The sequence below is a fragment of the Cibotium barometz genome, chromosome 10 (genome assembly GCF_041138505.1).
Source record: "Cibotium barometz isolate CiBa-2024 chromosome 10, ASM4113850v1, whole genome shotgun sequence".
Classification (NCBI taxonomy): Eukaryota; Viridiplantae; Streptophyta; class Polypodiopsida; order Cyatheales; family Cibotiaceae; genus Cibotium; species Cibotium barometz.
Genome location: NC_141055.1, coordinates 10139581 through 10159067, shown reverse-complemented (window position 1 = coordinate 10159067; position 19487 = coordinate 10139581). Strand labels below are relative to the sequence as shown.

At 46.5% G+C, this 19487-nt stretch overlaps 1 protein-coding gene across 8 annotated transcripts in view; it reads right to left on the bottom strand.

Annotated features, from left to right (window-relative positions):
• Positions 1–19487, bottom strand: part of LOC147634545 (ABSCISIC ACID-INSENSITIVE 5-like protein 5) — a 94503-nt gene that overhangs the window by 14628 nt on the left and 60388 nt on the right. The gene's annotated exons all lie outside the window — the stretch shown is intronic.

The following is a 19487-nucleotide window of genomic DNA, read 5'->3' as shown; positions in this document are numbered from 1 at the left end:
GATCAAAATGTATGTCAAATGCCATTGCCGGCTGACAATGTGCATGCACAACACATGCAACATTAGCTGCAATTTTATGTTGGTGCAGGTATTTCACATATCTCGCATGCCACTCATGCCCTCCAATGTGCTCGTGAGGGAAAAGTTATGGGTGAAAATGCACCAATGTGTACTGAGGGGCCAGCCATGCCTCATGCTTATACGGCACATGTATCTATGCCTAATGCATCACCTTTTGTTCCTAAAATGATGCTAGTCACAGGGCTGTCCCAATGGACAAACATGCAAGAAACATATTGAGATGCAGGCTAATGCATCAAAGTCTCGTGACTTCAAAGCTGGAGACAAATCTGTGAAGTTTGACGCATATCATGGAGAATATAATGCATCAAAGACACTTGCTTTTATTGCCTAGTTTGATATTGCTTTAAGTGATGAAGATTTCACTTAAAAATCCATGATCTGGCATGTAAGCATGTTCATAAAAGGCACTACTACCCATTGATGGCTCACAGAGAAGAATCCTATTAGATCATGGGAAGAGTTCAAGGAGAGGCTCCATGCCCAATTCTTGAAGTGGGATTGGGTGAACCACAAAGAGGGGGAAACGGTGAATGCATATATACAAAAGTTTTGGAGGTGTCTCCATTCATGCATGTCACGGAGGTGGAAAGGAAGAGAAGGTTTCAATCGGAATTGCAACCGTGTATAAAGCTGGACTACAAATGTATCCTGGTCACACCTTACACCAACTAATTGTAGCCGCCACCGCCACCAAGCAATTGGAACTCAAGTTGAGTCGATTTAATAAGGCTAAACCCTCATTTCAAGGCAAAGAGAGGACTGTCCAAAACCTGCAAACTAATGGACAGCTACCTAAAAAGGACCAAAACCAAGACAAAAATGGTCCAAAGGCTGAAAAAAAGTCTACCAAGAAGCGTCCCTTCCAAGTGAGAGACTATGGTCTCACTCCAGAGCAGAAAAAGTAGTATATGAGCGAGGAGAAATGCTTTACTTGTGGTAGCACTAAGCATATTGCAAATGCATGCCCAAACAAGAAGTGTGATAATGCGAATACAACAAAGCCCAATGTGCATATGGTTCTGGATGTGCACGGCAACAGTTCTCATGATAGCAAAGACAGGGTTGTATGTAAGGCTTGGGGACAGCTTAAAGATCAGCCCACGTTGTTTATGTTTGATGATTGCGCAACTGAGACCTTCATATCTACACAGATGGCGGCTGCTTTGGGTATTGAAGTGGAGGACATGGGTCCTCAAATTGAAGCAAGGACTGCCTTTGTTGGGAGAGGAGTGCAGGTTATGTCTATTATTGGTAAGTTGCGCATACACATTCAAGGCTATGTGGATCATGAGGACTTTCTCGTAGTGCCTTTGAATGGCTGTGATGTATTGCTTGGAAAGCCTTGGCACACACGCATTGACTTGTGCAAGGCTTACAAGACCGATAGGATCACCTTCATGCATAAAGGAGAGCATGTGATTGATGCTAGTGAAGAGGGTGATACCCTTGTATCTCATGTACAAATTAAGAAAGTAATAAAAAAGAGTGTTTTTGCATACTTTATTTTTATACGGGATCGTGTTGAAGAAAATATTTTGCATGTAAACACTCTTAGTAATGATAGGCTGAAATTTTTGCAAGAGTACAATGATTATTTTGCTGATGAGTTACCAAATGAGTTGCCACCCGTATGACCGGAAGATCATCGCATTGATCTTGTGTCAGGAAGCTCACCACCAAATAGGCCAACCTATAGTGTAAGTGCATCCCAAAAAGAGGAGATCATGAAGTAGGTAAATGAGCTACTTGAGGAGGGTTTGGTTTAGCCAAGCTCTTCCCCATATTGTTTACCCGTCCTCTTGGTTCAAAAGAAGGATGGATCTTCTCATATGTGTGTGGATTATAGAGCTTTGAATAAGCTCACCATCAAGAATCGGTTTCTGACTCCAACGCATAGACGACATCCTTGACAAGTTGGATGGATCGGCATGCTTTAGCCGAATTGATCTCAAGAGTGGGTATCATCAACTGCGTGTGGTGCATGAGGATGTACATAAAACTGCTTTCAAGACAACATTTGGGCTTTATGAGTATCTTGTTATGCCTTTTGGTCTTATGAATGCCCCGGATACATTCAATAGAATGATGGATCGCATATTCTGTGGGTACAGGAAATTTACAAGTGTCTTCTTTGATGACATCCTAGTCTTCTTGAAGATCGAAGAAGAGCATAGAGCTCATTTAGCTATTGTTTTTTATGAACTCCGTAATCATAAACTCTTCATAATTGTAGGAAAGCCATATGTAGCAGCTATCTCCGTTGCCTCTCATGGAGACTTGTCTGCCATGCATGATTTGTGTTGTACGGATGCTGATTTTTTGCCACTATTTGGGCTGATTTGATGGCCGGTCATGCACATGCCTCATATGTGATCAAAGAGGGTTATCTCATGAAAGATAATTGCCTATGTGTGTTGTCTGACATGAGGCAAATGGTTTTGGATGAGTGCCATGCTCCTCTATATGTTGGTCATACAGGCATAATGCCTACTATGCACATGGTTGAGCAATATTTCTTTTGGCCAGGTATGCGGAAGGACATAGAGGCACATGTACGTGCATGTATCACCTGTCAAAAGGTGAAATTTGATAGGCAAAAGACACCAAGTTCGCTTCGAGCATCGCCTATTCCCATGCAGCCATGGAAAAGTATTACAATGGATTTCATTATGGACTTGCCACACTGCCACACGGATCCAACAAGATAATGATGCTATTTGGACAATTGTGGACAAGTTTAGTAAGCAAGCTCACTTCTTGCCAGTCAAAAAGACCATCAAAGCTTAGCATATGGTTAAAATATCTCTTGCATTGTGGGGGATAGAGATCCCAGGACTACAAGTCTCTTTTGGCAGGCCCTATTTAATAATGTGGCCACCAAATTGGACTTCTCATCAACTTATCACCCTCAAACGCATGGGCAAAGTGAGGCTCCAAATTCAGCCGTGTTAGATCTCTTGAAATGTTATGTGGCAGATCAGAAGTCTTCTTGGGAGAAGTACTTACCACTTGTGGAATTTGCATACAACAACAAGGTGCATGCATCTATGGGAAAGGCCCCATTTGAGATTGTTTATGGTAAGGTGGTTTTGCCACCCATCCTTCGTACAAAGAATGAAATATTTGCAACTAATGAGTATGTAAGAGACTTGGATATTGCTTTTGCTCAGGTGCGGACAGCCATTGCAAGGTCACAAGACATGCATAAAAAGGCTGCCAACAAGCATAGAAGGCAATTTGATGTTAAAGGGAATGATTGGGTATTGCTGAAATTTGAGAAAGCAAGACTTGCAAAGAGGCTTGGCAAAGAGGGTGCATACCCTAAGCTTGCAACTAGGTACTATGGGCCTTTTCGAGTGATCAAGAAGATCCATGAAGTGGCTTTCAGGTTGGCATAGTCTCCTTTGCAAGTATGTAGGACCAGAGCCCAGTGAAGCGTCATTGAGGATCCACCAGAAGTGGATGAGCTTTGCGTATCACAAGGAACGCAAGCTTACTGCTGCAGGCAAAGTTCTCAGGCGTTACATTGTGAAGTTTAAGAATTATCTTTCCATTGATGCTAAATGGGTAGATGAAGAGTTCTTTAGAGATTGCCCGCATTTGCTTCACACGTATTTGGATGCTTTTCAGTTGTTGCAGACAAATGTTTAGAAGCCCGGGGGGGATGTCACCATTTGGCCACCCAATTGGTCCACCCGTGCTTTCTCATTATGTATGTACATTGGACTGGCGTCCATGGCAGTTGCATATGCCGGGGTATAATGCCACTCATGTGATACTATGGACTTGGCTTTCCACTGGGACTTGTGCATGTGTGTACATGCCCGGAAATGCCTAAAGGATTGGTATTCCATTGGCTCTGGTACCTTGTGTACTTGCCTAGAGCACGTCTATTTTGGTATAATCTCATGGATGGGGATTGTCCATACCAATGTTGCATTGCATAGCATCTCTATGTGCTTGCCTGACCAATGTGTAGTTCTGGGTTAGGGGATGCCCGCCCATGAACTGTGCGTGTGAAACTGTCTCCTGACATGGTTATGTGGCATGTAACAGGTGGTAAGTATTGGTCATAAACCTAGCCTTAGGAATTAGCATTAATTTATAAGTGAGTGTTTACATCCTTCATTAAGTTTTGGGCGACCAAAACTCACTTATAAATTATGACTAGCCCTGTGTTCGCACACATTGATGTCCCGAGGTGGACAAAACTCAATACCCACCGCCCAGACCTTATCCCATGCCACATAACCATGTCAGCAAATAGTTTCACACGCACACTTCTCGGGCGGGAGCTCCCTTTTTGCGGAACTACACATTGGTTAGGCAAGTATGAAAACAGCATGCAAATTCAATTTGCAGGCAAGCACATAAAGATGTTATGCAATGCAACACTGCTACGGACAATCTCCTTTCACACTTGATATCCAAGGGGAAAAACCACATGGGAAAACGTGCCCTTGGTTAAACCCTGTTCACACATAGCACTACCATAAGTGAGCATATGCCTACAAATCCCCCCTTAGTGAAAGTGTGAACCTGTACAAGGTAGCAGATCACTCACTGTATGAGAGTAAGCCCAAAGCTTTGCGGAAAGCTTCAAACTTTTCTCAAGGTAAAGCCTTTGTGAATAGATCTGCAACATTATCAGTAAGATAAATTGATCTCCCCTGCATGTAACCTCTCTCTGACATAGTGATAATGAATCTCAATGTGCTTGGTACGTGCATGAAATATGGGATTTCGTGCCACGGCCATAGCACTCTGGCTATCAATGACAATGGTGGTGGGTCTACTGACACTCACGAAGATCAGCCAATAATCTCCTCAACCATACACAATCTACTGTAGCTGTGAAGACTGCCCTGTACTCAGCCTCACAAGTAGATGTGGCAACAGTGGGTTGCTTTTTGCTCAACCAAGATATGCATGAACTGCCAAGAAAAAAACAATTCCCACTGGTGGATTGCCTGGTATCATAATCACCAACCCAATCTGAATCACTCTATGCATAAAGCTGCAAGCTGCCCCCCCTAGGATAGAACAAACCAAAATCCAGGATACCCTGAAGATAACGAAAAATGCATTTGACTGCTTGCCAATGCTTTGTGCCTAGACTGTGCATGAATTTGCTCAACAAAGACACCCCAAAAGATATGTCTGGCCTCGTGTTACACAAGTAAATAAGGCATCCCACTGCTTGGCTGTAAATGCCGGCCTCAAAAGGCTCTCCAATATCATGCATAGTAAGCCGTACACCTGGTTCTACCGCAGTAGAAATGGACTTACATTCAGCCATGTGAAACCTTTTTAGCAAACTTTTTATGTACTTAGTTTGCTGCATAACAATGCCATCATCTGTATGCATAAACTGTATTGCCGAGATAGTAGTGTAAAGGCCCCAAATTTGACATATCAAATTCAGCTTTCAAATCTGAAATTTGTGCTTTGCTAGTACCTGTAATGAGCATGCCATCTACATACAAGATGACTATGAGAATATCGGCACCGGTTTTCTTCACATACAATGTGCTTTCAGCTAGACTATTCACATACCCTTGGCTGGTTAGATGAGCATGTATTTTATCATACCAAGCTCTTGGAGCTTGCTTTAACCCATACAATACTTTGTGTAACTTGCATACTTTATATTCCTCACCAAGAACTACAAAACCAATGGGCTGATTTACATATACTTCCTCCTGTAAATCCCCATTTAAGAATGCAGTTTTGATGTCCAATTGATGCACTTTCCATCCTTTATATGCAGCCAATGCAATCACTGATCTTATTGTAGTCATTCTCGAAGTAGGCGCAAAAGTCTCCTCATAATCTATTCCCTTTTTCTGGGAGTAGCCCTTAGCCACAAGTCTTGCTTTGTACCTGTTAATAGTACCATCAGACTTCCTTTTGACTTTGTACACCCACTTTGTTCCAATGACATGCTTGCCTTTCGGCAATTCCACAAGATCCCTAGTATTGTTCTTCATGATAGAAGAGATTTCATCTTGCATAGCTTGCACCCAATGCTCATTCTCATGTGCTTCTTCATAAGAAGGCTCTTCTGAATCAAAGAGACCACCCATGGCTAACGCAGACTCCCCATGATGCATATTTAAAGCATGGCTGGAACTAGCCCTTGTTCTACCTATGAGTGGAGCTGCAAGTTTGCTTTCTTGCAAAGTTTTCAGCAATCATCTTGGCACCGACTTGGCTGTGTCTATGGCTGTTACTCCTCCCTGACAAGATCTTCCACTCCTTCCATAGAAGGGGGTTGAATGGCTGGCTGTTCCACATGTTCTACATGAGGATTGTCTTGTGTAGGGGCTGGCTGATCTAGAACCCCCCTAATTGCAATGGGTAATAGTCCATCAAACATGTCCTGTATGCCTATATCATTACTTTTATACAAGCTCTACATGGGCTGTTCTGAATTTTCAGCAAATACCACATCTCTACTGACAAAAATCCTGCGTGTTGTTGGATTATAAAGACGGTATCCTTTGCTCTCATTGCTGTAGCCCACAAAAATGCATTTTATTGCTTTATCATCTAGCTTTGTTTAGAGTTGTTCTGGCACATGTGCATATGCCAAACACCCAAATGTACGCATATAATCCATTGTTGGCTTTCGGCTATACCAAGCCTCAAATGGTGTTATGGTTTTCAAAGCTTTTGTTGGACACCTGTTCAACACATGAGTTGCACACATTATTGCTTCCATCCAAAAATTGTGAGGCAACTTTTGTGCTTTCACCATGCATCTTGCCATCTCCATGAGAGATCTATTTTTCCTCTCAGCTACACCATTCTGCTGCGGTGTATAAGGCACAGTACATTGGTGTTTGATGTCCTTTTGAAGCATATAATCCTTGAATGCATTTGACATGCATTCTCCACCTCTATCTGAGCGGGGTGTTTGGACTTTACATCCACATATATTTTCAGCCATTGCTACAAAGTGTCGAAAGCATGTAAACACCTCTGCTTTCTCTTTCAAGGGGTAAACCCAAGCAAACCTGGAGTAGTCATCAATGAATGTGACGAAGTAAAGATGCCCCCCTATGGATGGTGTCCGCATTGGACCACATACATCACTATGTATGAGCTGTAATTTACTTTCAGCTCTAACAGCTCCATCTTTGGGGAATGGTTTACGTTGCATCTTTCCCAAAATACACCCCTCACATACATGTCTTGTTGGAGACTCAAGAGGCAGCATATTATCAACCATATGATGCTTCTGCAAAGCATCAAACTCTGAAAATTTACATGCCCAAAATGAGCATGCCATAGCTCTGCATCATGCATGGGCAGCCACTGTATTTGCATCATAAGCACGCTTGTCATAGCTGTCCAACTTATACAAGCCTTTGTATCGTGTTCCCGAAGTGACTATTTCATAACCCTTTGATGGGTCTTTTACCAAACACTTCCCATCTTCAAATTCAACCTTTAAACCTTGGTCGTTTATGGCTGAGACGGAGAGCAGATTTTTCTTTATCCCTGGAACATACAATATATTTTTCATACATATATTGGCACCATTGGCTGCAATAAGTATGACATTGCCAATTCCCTTTACTGGATATGTGGTATGATCTGCACATGATACAGTGTGGCCATTTGAAGCATAAACCAAGTGCTGAAATACATCTTTGCATGAAGTGATGTGGCTCGAAGCACCACTATCAAAATACCATGATACATCCTGTCTGTCAGATGTAATGCAAGACATATCATTGTCTGAAGCACTTGGTATGTCACTAGTGCATGTGACCAAAAAAGTGTACTCTTCCTGAATTACATTAGCCGATTGCTGTGCTTTGCCATCAGAAGAGTCTGCTACTGCATTGCCTGCTTCTTTCCTTTTCTCTTTTGCAATCCGCTTTCTACATTCACTGATGTAGTGTCCAGGCTTATGGCAGTAGTGACATTTGCCCTTCTTTTTGGGCTTGTTTGCATCCCCTTTGTTAGACTTTTCACCACCAGAAGAGGGCTATCCATGACCAGCCTTGCTGCCAGGCAACCAAATGTCCTGTGCAAAGTTTTACCTGCAACCTGAAGCAAGTGTAACCTGCACCAAATTGTCCAATTACACACAATGTGTATACATATGCGACAAATCATAGCTGTAATGACCGATTACATGCTCCAATCTGAAAAGCCCCAATTTTTATGCAGTGCAATTGCTTCAATGCAGTTAATTGGCCAATTTTCACAAAAGCCCCAAATTTCTGCAATTGAAAGAGGCTCAATTTGCTGATTTTGACCTCAGTTTGAAAAACCCCCAAATTGTAAGCAAAGTAACGTGTTCAATTTTTCCAATTTGGAATCAAATTGAGAAATCTCTCAAATTATCCGAACCCTGGACCACCTGCAATTTTCAAATTTTCCTAGCAAAGGGAAATTTGGGCGGACCCCCAAAAGTGTTGAACCTGCCCTGAAATGGCTGCAAATTTCTCTATATATATTTTTTTCTCTTCTTAAATATCAGAAATCAGAGTACCTGCAGCCCACTTGGTGGGGAACTGTGCTAGCCTTGACGGATGTGCAGCTGGCCACGAGGCAGAGCAACAAGCGGGCTGATGTCGTACAGGGTCAGAGACGCACTGATGCCGGGCAGGGTCAGATGTGCAAAGCACACGCTGGCAGTACACTAACGTGGCGTGCAGGAGGTACAAACGGCGGTCCCAGGCCGACGAGGTTTGAGCAGGCACCGGGGCCAGACGGGCCAGCGGGGGTGTCAGCTGAGCAGGTACAAAATCTAACGAACAGGCGGGGCGTAGGCCGGCGTCGGACGAAAACGCGAGGGCTGGATGGAACCGTGCGTCGGACGGAAAACGCAAGGTCTGAACTGCAACAAGCGGTGACAGGCGGCGCAGCTCCTGGGCGAGGTGGTGGCGGTCCCCTGCACAGTAGCACCGCCGAGAACCGGGGAGCGCAGCAACAGAGCTGCCGGCTAGGCCGGGCGGCAGTGGCTGTCACTCCAGTAAAGCCGCCGGCTAGGCTAGGTGGAAGTAGGATAGGCCGACGGACAGAAGATGTCTGACTGACGGAAATGTACAGGCGACGGACGGACTGGGTTCCGTCGACGGATCTGGTGGACGGAATTCCACAGTCATCTATAGAGGCTGAATTTCCAGGAAGCTGAGACTAAACCTCCACAGCTCTGATACCAATTGTTGGTGTTGGACTCACACACTCACACACAGAAACCTGCACATTAGGGTTAGGTGCAGGAAGAAGAAGCTCACACAGAAATGAGAGAGAGAGAGAAATTAAATGAAATGTTATATTAACGTCTTCAAAAGGCCATAATGACCTATGAGACCAAAAGTTACATCATGGTGGATCTGATACAATGTCTGGATTTTTTTTTAAAAAAAAATCCTAGAAAATGAAAAATAAAGATGATACTACTGGCACCTAGAAAATTAAACTGGAAATGGAAGGTAAACAGAAACCCTTATAGGGTGTGAATATAGTGAGGGGGGGGGGGGGGGGTATGCTATGGAGGTGAGTGGAATATAGTGAGGGGATACAATATCATGTGGGAGGGAGGGGTACACTATGGAGGTGCCTCCATCTCATAATATGTGCCGCATCGGACACTGGCGGATCTCCTCAATATCCTCTGTGGTCAGCACCCTGACTGGGTGTCTCGCATGCCTCGCAAGAATAATCCGAATTCGCCACTGCAACCTCCGTCTATGCTGGGATGCCCTCCTCCGTAGTCGTGGGCGTCTGGACCACCCAAGCTCAATCGCACGATCAATTAGTGTACCTCTGGTGTGGGCGGTATCCATGTCCTGCTGCTGCTGTGGTCCATCTGGCGCAGTGATGGCTGGACTAAAGAAGTCTGTAATGTGCCTCTGAGTCTGGCTCTCTGTGCGCCTAAGCAGGCTATCTCTATGTCTTCGCAGCTCAAGCAAGAACAATCCCAAACACCTCTGGTCCTGGTACCCCATGACTCTGGAAAGTGGTCCAAAACCCTCTCTGAATAAACAGTGGAAACGACCACGTATCTCATAGTATGCAGTACAATGGCATATATAATGCAGCTCTGTCTCTGGCTCCCCATGGCATACTCGGCATATCCTGGCCTCAGCTGGTATACCTCTATATCGGCCAATCTCAATCTCAAGCTGGTGTGAGGATGTGCGAATCTGACCAATAGCACATCGTACTGCATGAGACAAGTGTACATCCATGTAACTGGGTCTGATCACAAAACCATCTGCTGTGAGCTGAAGAAAATGCTCTCTGTAGAAAGCCATCTTCGTGCCCAGCTCCTCAGTCGGCTGTATCCATGTCCTCCTAATGTCCAGCTGAACTAAATCCTGACGGATGAGTCTGGTAATCTCTGTCCGTGTGAGAGTGAGAGAGGGTGCCTCCAGAGAATACTGGAAGGGAGGCAATCTGTCCATGCTAAAACCATGTGCTTGGAACCAAGATGTCATCTGTCCATACCAACAAGCCGTGTCTCCCTGTAAAGCTAACTGTCGGGAGGACTCCAGGGCGAGGCGTGCATATCTGTCCCGGGGGAGATCCCACAAGCCATGTATGTAGGAGACTGATCTCGTAAGAGCCTCAATCACCAGAGGGGCAGCCGCCAGCTCTGCTCGAATAATCTCATGAGGTACCACGGCCTTGGCTCTAATAATCCTAGCAATCATAGATACCAAAGGCCTCTCCATCCTGCGCTGTGATGGCCCACTGAAGGTCCCCATATCTGCACTCCATAAAGCATAGCTGATGTCACTAGAGTGTCAAAAAGCCAAAGTTTCGTTCGAGGTTCCTGAAACTGAACCTGCGAACACATCCTCTCCAAACCACCCAGGGCTGCATGTGCTCTAGTCAATCTAGTCTTTGCTGCTCTCCTCATCGAATACACTGGCCCACTGAATACAACCCCAAGATATGTATATGCATCTGTATACTCCACAATCTCCTGCCCATATGTAAATGTGGGAGCTGATCGCCTAACCCACTGTGGCGTGGTGTTAAACACCATAACCTTGGTTTTGCCAAGGTTGACAGACAATCCACTATCATGTGCAAACTCATGTAAAGCATCCCGATGACGCTGCATACCCTCAGGGGAGTCAGAGATCAACACAATATCATCAGCATATAACAATAGTGGGATCCATGTACCTGCTAGCTGGGCTCCTCTGTCCCCCAATCTCTCAATGTAGTCAAAAGCCTCTCCACATACATACCAAACAATGAAGGAGATAACGGGCAACCTTGCTTCACTCCTATAGTGGAGTGAACCAAAGTAGAGACCCCCTCTGGGGTGCGTACCTGTCCTGCAACTGATCTATATAAAGCCATAATCCCCCATATGAGCTCTGTGGGTACCCCCATCTCCTGTAATCGCCTCATCAATCTGGCTCTGGGCACTGTATCAAATGCTTTGCGGAAGTCCACAAAGCTACAATAAATCCGTCGCCCATGCGACCTCCCTCCTCAATAATGGCCCGCAGAGTCAATATGTGGTCAAGAGTAGAGAAACCTCTCCTGAACCCTGCCTGTCCCTCTGCTCGAATGCCCTCTCTCTCTGCCCATCTACTCAACTGCTGCTCAAGAATGGATGCATACAATCGTGCTAGTGTGTGACCAATCATAATAGTGCGATAATTCCCTGGCTCCATAGGGTCCCCTGACTTGAAGATAGGCACGATGGTGGACCTACTCCAAGTCTCGGGTAAGCCTTCGCACATAGCACGATTGAACATCACTGCTAGAAGCTCTGCCAGCATGTCTCTTGCATGAATAAAGTGCTCAGCGACCAATCCATCATGATCATATGCTCTCCCAGTCTTCATCCTATCAATGGCCTTCCTTACCATCTCTACGGTAAAGGAAGTACATGTCTGTGGGCATGGTGCTGGCAGGTCAGGAAAAGGTGTCTGTCCAGGAACTGTATATAGAGATGCTGCATAACTACCCCAGACCTCTGTAGAAGTGATGGCCAAAGCAGGGGAGGACTCATGAAACATACGCCAAGCCTCCCTCGAATCCTAGCTCAAGAACAGCTGGTATAATTCCTGCTCTAGCTGAGCAAGGAAGGCCCGCTTCTTCCTTCGCACAAGGCGTCGGAAGGCAATACGTGACTGTCGGTGAGTAGTGACTCCCAAAGCAACCTCCCGCTGCAGTCGGGCTCTGGTCTCTCTGCACTCCTCATCATACCAGCTGTTCTGGGGCATACATCCAGAACGCTGTCTCTGTCCAGGCTGAGTATGTGGATATGCCTCTCTCGCTGCATCCTGTAAAGTCTCTGTCAGTATATGGGTCAACTCCTCCAATGGTCTCCCTGGCTCCTCTGTGTACAGACGTCTATAAATCCCATCTGTGTAGACAGCATCAGTCTCTGAGGTAAAAGTATATCGAGTGTGATCTGCCACTCGTGTCCTCTGAGCTGTGGTAAAGTGAAAAGAGATAGTCAATGTCAACAATGCATGATCCACTACTACCCCAATGGGCCGAGATCCAACTGTGAAGTCCTCAATGCATGAAACAAAGCTCGGCATAGCCATAACATAATCCACTGTGCTAGCACCATGTCTATGTGGAAAGCAAGTAAATCCAGCTGCTGACGGAAACCTCTGCAAGCCATTAAGTATGGCCAACCCATGTGCAGTCCCCATATCTACCAAATATCTCCCATACTCTGTGCACTCCACATCCTGTGAGCGTCTGTCTAATCCCATATCCAGAGTGTCCAGCTCTCTCAGCATCTCCTTCGAGGTATCATAAAAGGCTGTCTGGCGGTTGCCCGTCCGGGCATTAAAGTCCCCTAACAGGATGATGTCTCCATCCCTAGAGAACTCCCATATGTCATCATCTAGCATAGAGAAAGGAGACTGCCCTCTAGGTGCTGCATATGTCGATGTACTAGGAGCAAAATAGCATATGGCAATATACAAGAATCTGCCTGTGTCGGCCCTCAGTCTCACCCACATATATTTGGCCTGATCATCTCTCCGAACGATGTGTAGAAGCGGTTGCAGCTCCTCCCTGAAAAGAACTGCCACCCCCCCCGATCCTCTACTACTGTGTACCGATCTCGTCCCTACTCTGCAAGCTGTCTCCCATCTGTATCCTGTCACCTGTGGCATCATCTGACCAGGGGCCTGGTGAGTCTCCGAGTAGAAGACTATATCTCTATCTCTAAAGCTATCCTCAAAGGCACCTACATCAAGTCTGAGGGATCCATTGCAGTTCCAGGCTGCCAGCTTTAATTTGGTCCCATAGGTCTCGCACCGTCATGTAGAGCGTCGCTCCACGATGACCACCCTCCCTTCTCTATAAAATGCTATCTTTCCCTTTTCTCTTGCCGCCCTAATCTCTGGCATGACTTCCTTCATATGTGCAAGCTGTGAAAGAGTAAGATCATCACCAAGAAAAATGCCTGTATTCTTTAAAGTGGGTCGTCTCTTCAAGAACTCCTTCTTCGCCTCAATAGAGGGGAAGCGAAGTATGAGAGCTCTTTCCTTTGATGTTTCCCCGTTGCCTCCGCTTTTTTTGCCCACCCTCCAGGCTTTTGCGTGTGCCGGACTGTCAATCCCCATCAACACCATAAGCTCTTTCACCTCCTCTTCAACTTTATCCCCGTCTTTAAGACCGGTAATCCTCACATGCAAAGCACGTGTACGTCTTCGTTGTTCCTCTTCCAAAGTCATGTTAATGATTGTAGGTGTAGGGGTTGTTATCTCCTTACCTTTACCCTTCTTGGCGACCTCTATCCACTTCTCCGCTTCATCCATCTTCTTTTGAGTTTTGGTGATGACTTCCACCCATGAGAGAGAGAGAGAGAGAGAGAGAGAGAAAGAGAGAGCCAAAAGTGTGGTAGCTACAAAATGCAAGTCAATCCTTGCATGTGTGTCACATCCATATAATATAGAAGTACAAAATATTATATGTAGAGTGTCCTTTCACACTTGATATCCAAGGGGAAAAACCACATGGAAAAAAGTGCCCTTGGTTAAGCCCAATTCACACATAGCACTACCATAAGTGAGCATATGCCTACATGGTGTTCTTGGCAAGTACATGAGGTATTAGACCCAATGGAACACGAGTCCTCTAGGCATTTCCAGGCATGTACACACAGACACAAGTCCCAATGGAAAGCCAAATCCACATTATCACATGAGTGGCATCAATCCCCAACATATGCAACTACCATGGAGGCCAGTCCAGTGTATACATAATGAGAAAGCACGGGTGGACCAGTTGGGTGGACAAACGGTGACACTACCAGGGGTTGCGGCAAGATGGTGGAGCAGTGGGAGGAGAAGGTGGCCGCACTAGTAGGGATCCAGCCAGTGGCGAAGTCGTGTAGTGCCGAACAGCTGCAATGCTGATGATAGCAGATGACGAACAGAAACATCGTAAAAACCCTAGAAAGAGCTCTCATGAACTATCGCACAGGTTAGGGTGGATGAAAGATATCCATTGTACTAGAGTGTGCAAAGATAATGAGATGAGATGAGATGAGAGAGAGAGAGAGAAAGAGAGAGATGAAAAAGCTCAGAGTGTTGCACGACTCAATGATACACTCCATTGATTATTGATGTTCACCAAGTACAATAGGCTTAGAGCCTTATCCTTTGACTAAAAGTCGCACACAGGGGCAATGACAAATGACATATAAGCACACTTAACACACTAGAGGTGGTTCACACACACACACACAAAGGGTTGCTTCATACACATGAAGCTCCAATTCCCATCAGATGGATTGTGGCTGGCGACTCACCACCCAACTGTCGGTTCAATGCCTCGAAGCACACCCGAGCCTGAGGTCTAATTACCACGAGTCTGCTTGGTACTGATGGTCCCAACCTAGCATCACATACCACTAGGCCGCCAAACCACCCACTAGTAGCTTCCTTGGTGGCCCTAGGCCACTGCGTGACTACTTGATCTCGTGTCTAATAAGTGACCTTGGAGGATGTACAAGACAGTACCCTCGTGCCGGCTGAATATGGCAGAAAACCATGGAACCTTGCATGGATGTGCAAAGGTCATAGTAAGGGACAAAAGCATCCCTTATGCTGGCTGAAGACACCCTTGGTGCGGGGAAGCCATGACAACCTAAAGCATCTCCTTGCACAACCTGATTTTTCCCTTGTGATGGTAAACAGAAAAAGCAAGCATGCTAGTTGTATGTTGGTTGTGATGCGCACAGAAGAAGGCAGTCAGATGTGGCAGGTTTGTGTGCGTGAAAGGTAGCCAGCCATAAAGTGGTTTGACCAGCCGTAAGGGGGCATGATAGGCCAGCCTAGAAGACGGCTAAGGCCACCAGCCAAGGCTTGCGCACAAGCCAACCATGGGGAGGAGGGTCTGTTGTACGGCCAAGTACAAGCTAGCCGAGGGCAGCCTGTTATGGGGCGCAGCCAGGAAGGCCCCTCCACTGGTATCTATTCACAAGCATGTGTGACAGGCAGGCTCCTACATAATCCCATAGGCCCATGTCTAACTCTGGCCAGCATCCCATACCACTGAAGCCTGTACCTAGGAGCGGCCCATCCACGATATCCAGCATGGGAAAGAGAAGTAGAGTCGGTAGGCTCGCTTGATCCATCGGGCGTGGGAAAGTGACCCTACGTCGCTCAAAAGTCTCCTAAATCTAGAGCTGGTGGGTGGGTCGGGGTCCTGGAGGTCGGGGACGCCGGGCTCGCTGGAGTATCTGTCAAGGCACTGAGCTCCACCATGGGGGGTGGGTCCGCTGTCTGTAGCTTGTGTCCTCTTGTGGTCGGAAGAAACAGGTGATGGTCGGCTGGAGGGGGTGTGGGCGGTGTTGGGATCAAGACTCTACGATTAGTGACTCTCAGTGTCGACAGAACTCAAGGAGGAAGAGTCCAAGGCAGCGCTCATCTGAATAGTCTATGATTCTGTCCAAAGGCCCAAAGCCCTCTCTAAAAAGGAAATGAAATCTCCCCCGGATCTCCTAGTATACTGGGCAATGGCAAATGTAGTGCTCCTCTGCCTCAACCTCTTGCTGGCACAATCTGCAGATCCTGTCCTCCCATATATTCTCTCAGCTCTCCCTGTCTCTATCCGAAGGCGGTGTGAAGATACCCATAGCTGGCCAACCCTAATCCACATGGCATGTGACGTGTATATATCAAGGTATCTGGGCCTACGGATGAAGCCATCAATTGTGAGCCTTGAGAAATGATCCCTGTATAACTACATCTTCACGTGCAATGGCTCTAAGGGTGTAATCCATGTGGCCTGAATGTAAAGTTCGAGTAGATCATATCAGATCACCGGGTTCCAGTCCTTGTGCCTGAGCTTGAGGAAGGGGGCATCTAGACTATGGTGAAGTGGTGGGAGCCAATCTACTTGGAGTCTGAGCGTCGAACCACGCCACACTATTGTATCACTTTTGGTCTCATAGACCCACTGGGTCTTTTTATTTCTTTCTTTCTCCCATCCAAGAGGACTACTCGCCCTATTGTGCCAATCCATTTACAATTCTTGCTCACCTCATATACACAAACAAAATCTAATTGCTCTCTCTCTCTCTCTCTCTCTCTCTCTCTCTCTCCATATTTGGGAACACAAGGTAGTTTACTTTCAGTACCATGATGATGTATTCCATGGACATGATGTAACATTTTGGTCTCATATGTCCATTTGGCCCTCTGAGGATATGACAGCTCTGTCACACAAAGCCCGAGACAGAGGACCATTACATATGCCGAGGCCTTGTATACTATGAGATTCGGGGGAGGTTCCACTGCCTCTTCCGAGCTGGATTCGGACCACTTTCCAGGATCATGGACTTCCCGGATCAGAGATGCCTGGGACTTTTTCTTCTAGAGCTCCGTAGACACAGGGAGTCCTTAGTGAGATCCAGATCAGCTGTACTTGCTCGAGGACCAGCACAGAGAGCTCTCACCAACTTCTTCCATACCAACACTCGGAGGGCCGATCCACCCATCATACCCAGACCACAGGCTAGTGTACGAGCTCTGCCGAGAGGTGTGACACTCGACACAGCCGCTGAGTTATGCAGAGCTCGACGCCCTAGACCCCATGGCCCTCGCCCACGGCCACGCCACCATAGGAAGATCCGGGCCATCACCTCCCATCATCGTAGGACCTTCTCGCGCCACCTCAGTTTTACCACCTTGAGCACCATGTCACAACAGCCCATGAGGGATGTATTAGGGTGATATGAGAGCTTTCTGCTCATGTACTGAGGTGTATGACTATGATGACATGGAGATCCTCCACCCTGTGGATCCAGAGGAGATAGGGGCTAGTCGGGCATCAGAGGACACTGGACCAGACAGAGGACATTATGGGGACCACTTACTAGAGTTGGGAGCCAGGCATCGTCTCGTTATTTATAACGGAATGCTACAGTGGCCGGGATCAGGAGGGCTGACATGCTTCCCACATGGGGGTCATACACGGACCGGAGGCACAGTGGTAGACTACATTATGGGGTCTTTGGAGGCATCACAGCTTGTCACCTCATTCTCCATCCCACCTCGTCCTATTGGGGCAGATCATACATACTTGGCATTTTCACTAGCCGGATCATCGGTATCACCACCCCCCACATACCGACGCCACACACTACCATCTACTTCACACATGACATGGCAGACATATACACTGGCAGAGTAGAGGATGGGCTCCTACTCATGGATCCCCTGGCACCTCTGGATACCATTACAGCCCAGCTGGCATCACTCCTACACACGGCTGCATTACAGAGCTTCCCACATCGTGTCCAATCAGGAGAGCCTGCGAGATAAAGCCTCAACTGGACTCCAAGTCGGGCCGGGCGAATGAGCCAACCCAAAATCCACACGACTTTCGACAGATCATCTGTGCTCCAGATGCATGACAAAAGATCTCTATCACCTCGGCGAACCTCTGGAGGTTCCCCTCGTCCCCAAACAGGTATGCTACTGTGTCATCGGTGAACCTGGAATCAAGCAACTCTTCATGTGTGCGGATGGGAAGACGTAGTCCCTGAAGCCCGGTCTCCTGGGAGGAGAGAGAACTACTCATGGCCTCAAGTGAGAAACAGGAAGAGATAAGATACTAGGAGGAAGCTCTATTGGACCAAGTGAGAAAGCGGAAATCTGTCGCCTCTGGCTCCTTGAATAAGAACTTATCTGTGTGAAGCCGAGTAGAGTCCCAAAACACCTCGGACCCACTCCTCCGGAAATCCCATCCTGCACATCGTTCCCTCTAGAGAGTTCCAATCTACTCTGTCTCATAGGCTTTCTCGAAATCAAGGAGAACAATAAGATCCTGCCGACGCATCCTGGCCGAAGCAGTCGCCTCCCATATAGTGAAGATGTTGTCCAAAATGCTCCAATCCCAAACGAAACCCGTCTGTGTACCATGTATCAAGTCAGGGAGGAAGGGTTGCAGTCGTCGCCAGCTGATGACCAGCTTGCACCTCTCTCTCAAGGGATCCATATGGACAAGACCACACCTTCTTGATGCCCCAAATGGAGCTGAGCCCAATCAGCCACAAGAACATCCTCCAACTTCATATTTCTAAATATGTATTGAACCACTTGAGTATTCAAGAAGGATCGTTTCTTTCATATTATCATTCATGGTTTCATTGAGAGACCAAGGTATTTGTAGAGGCACACGTGTGATGAGGATTGTCAGTGGTATATCAAGGTCCACTCATATAGTTTTGCTAAACGCTAGCCATAACTAGTAGCCTAATCATAACCCTAACCCTAATTGCTCACCTAGCATGACACATGCATTCAATGACTGAGGATTATGTATCTGACATCCCATCTTACTTACCTTGGAAGGGTGATCGTTTGTGATGCTCCACCTAAAGTTGAAATAATTGGAGGGTCTCAATCTGGATCTTGGACAGAGGTTGCAACTAATTCTAGGAGAACTTGTTTTTTGACTTGCCAAAATCTCTGGGATGGCACAATGATTATCGACAACCAAAGCCCATAAATGTAACACACCTAGGAGAATGCAGGGTGTAGCGAGACATTAGATAGTAGCCGACAGGCACAATTGGACAGTGCAAGTGACACGTGGCATTGCCAAGTGGCAGTTATGATGTGGCGGCAGTAACGTGGCACTGATGACATGGCAATGATGCTGTGGCAATCAGGTAGAGGTAGTCGACAACAATACTACTAGCTGACTAGGAGCATTGGTGGTAGCTAAATCATCATATTCACTTGCTTTCCACCATGTGGGACTCCACAGAGCGGTTCTCTGTAGGCAAATTGCTAGCCCGGAATGAGCAGTAGTTTGGGAGTGTAAAGTAAGTCTCAGGGCTATGATTTGACGTCTTCCTTCTAACCACATCTTGTACTTGAATTTCAGTTGTATTACTTCTTTCTTGTACATAAAACAGGGCTGTAGTTTAC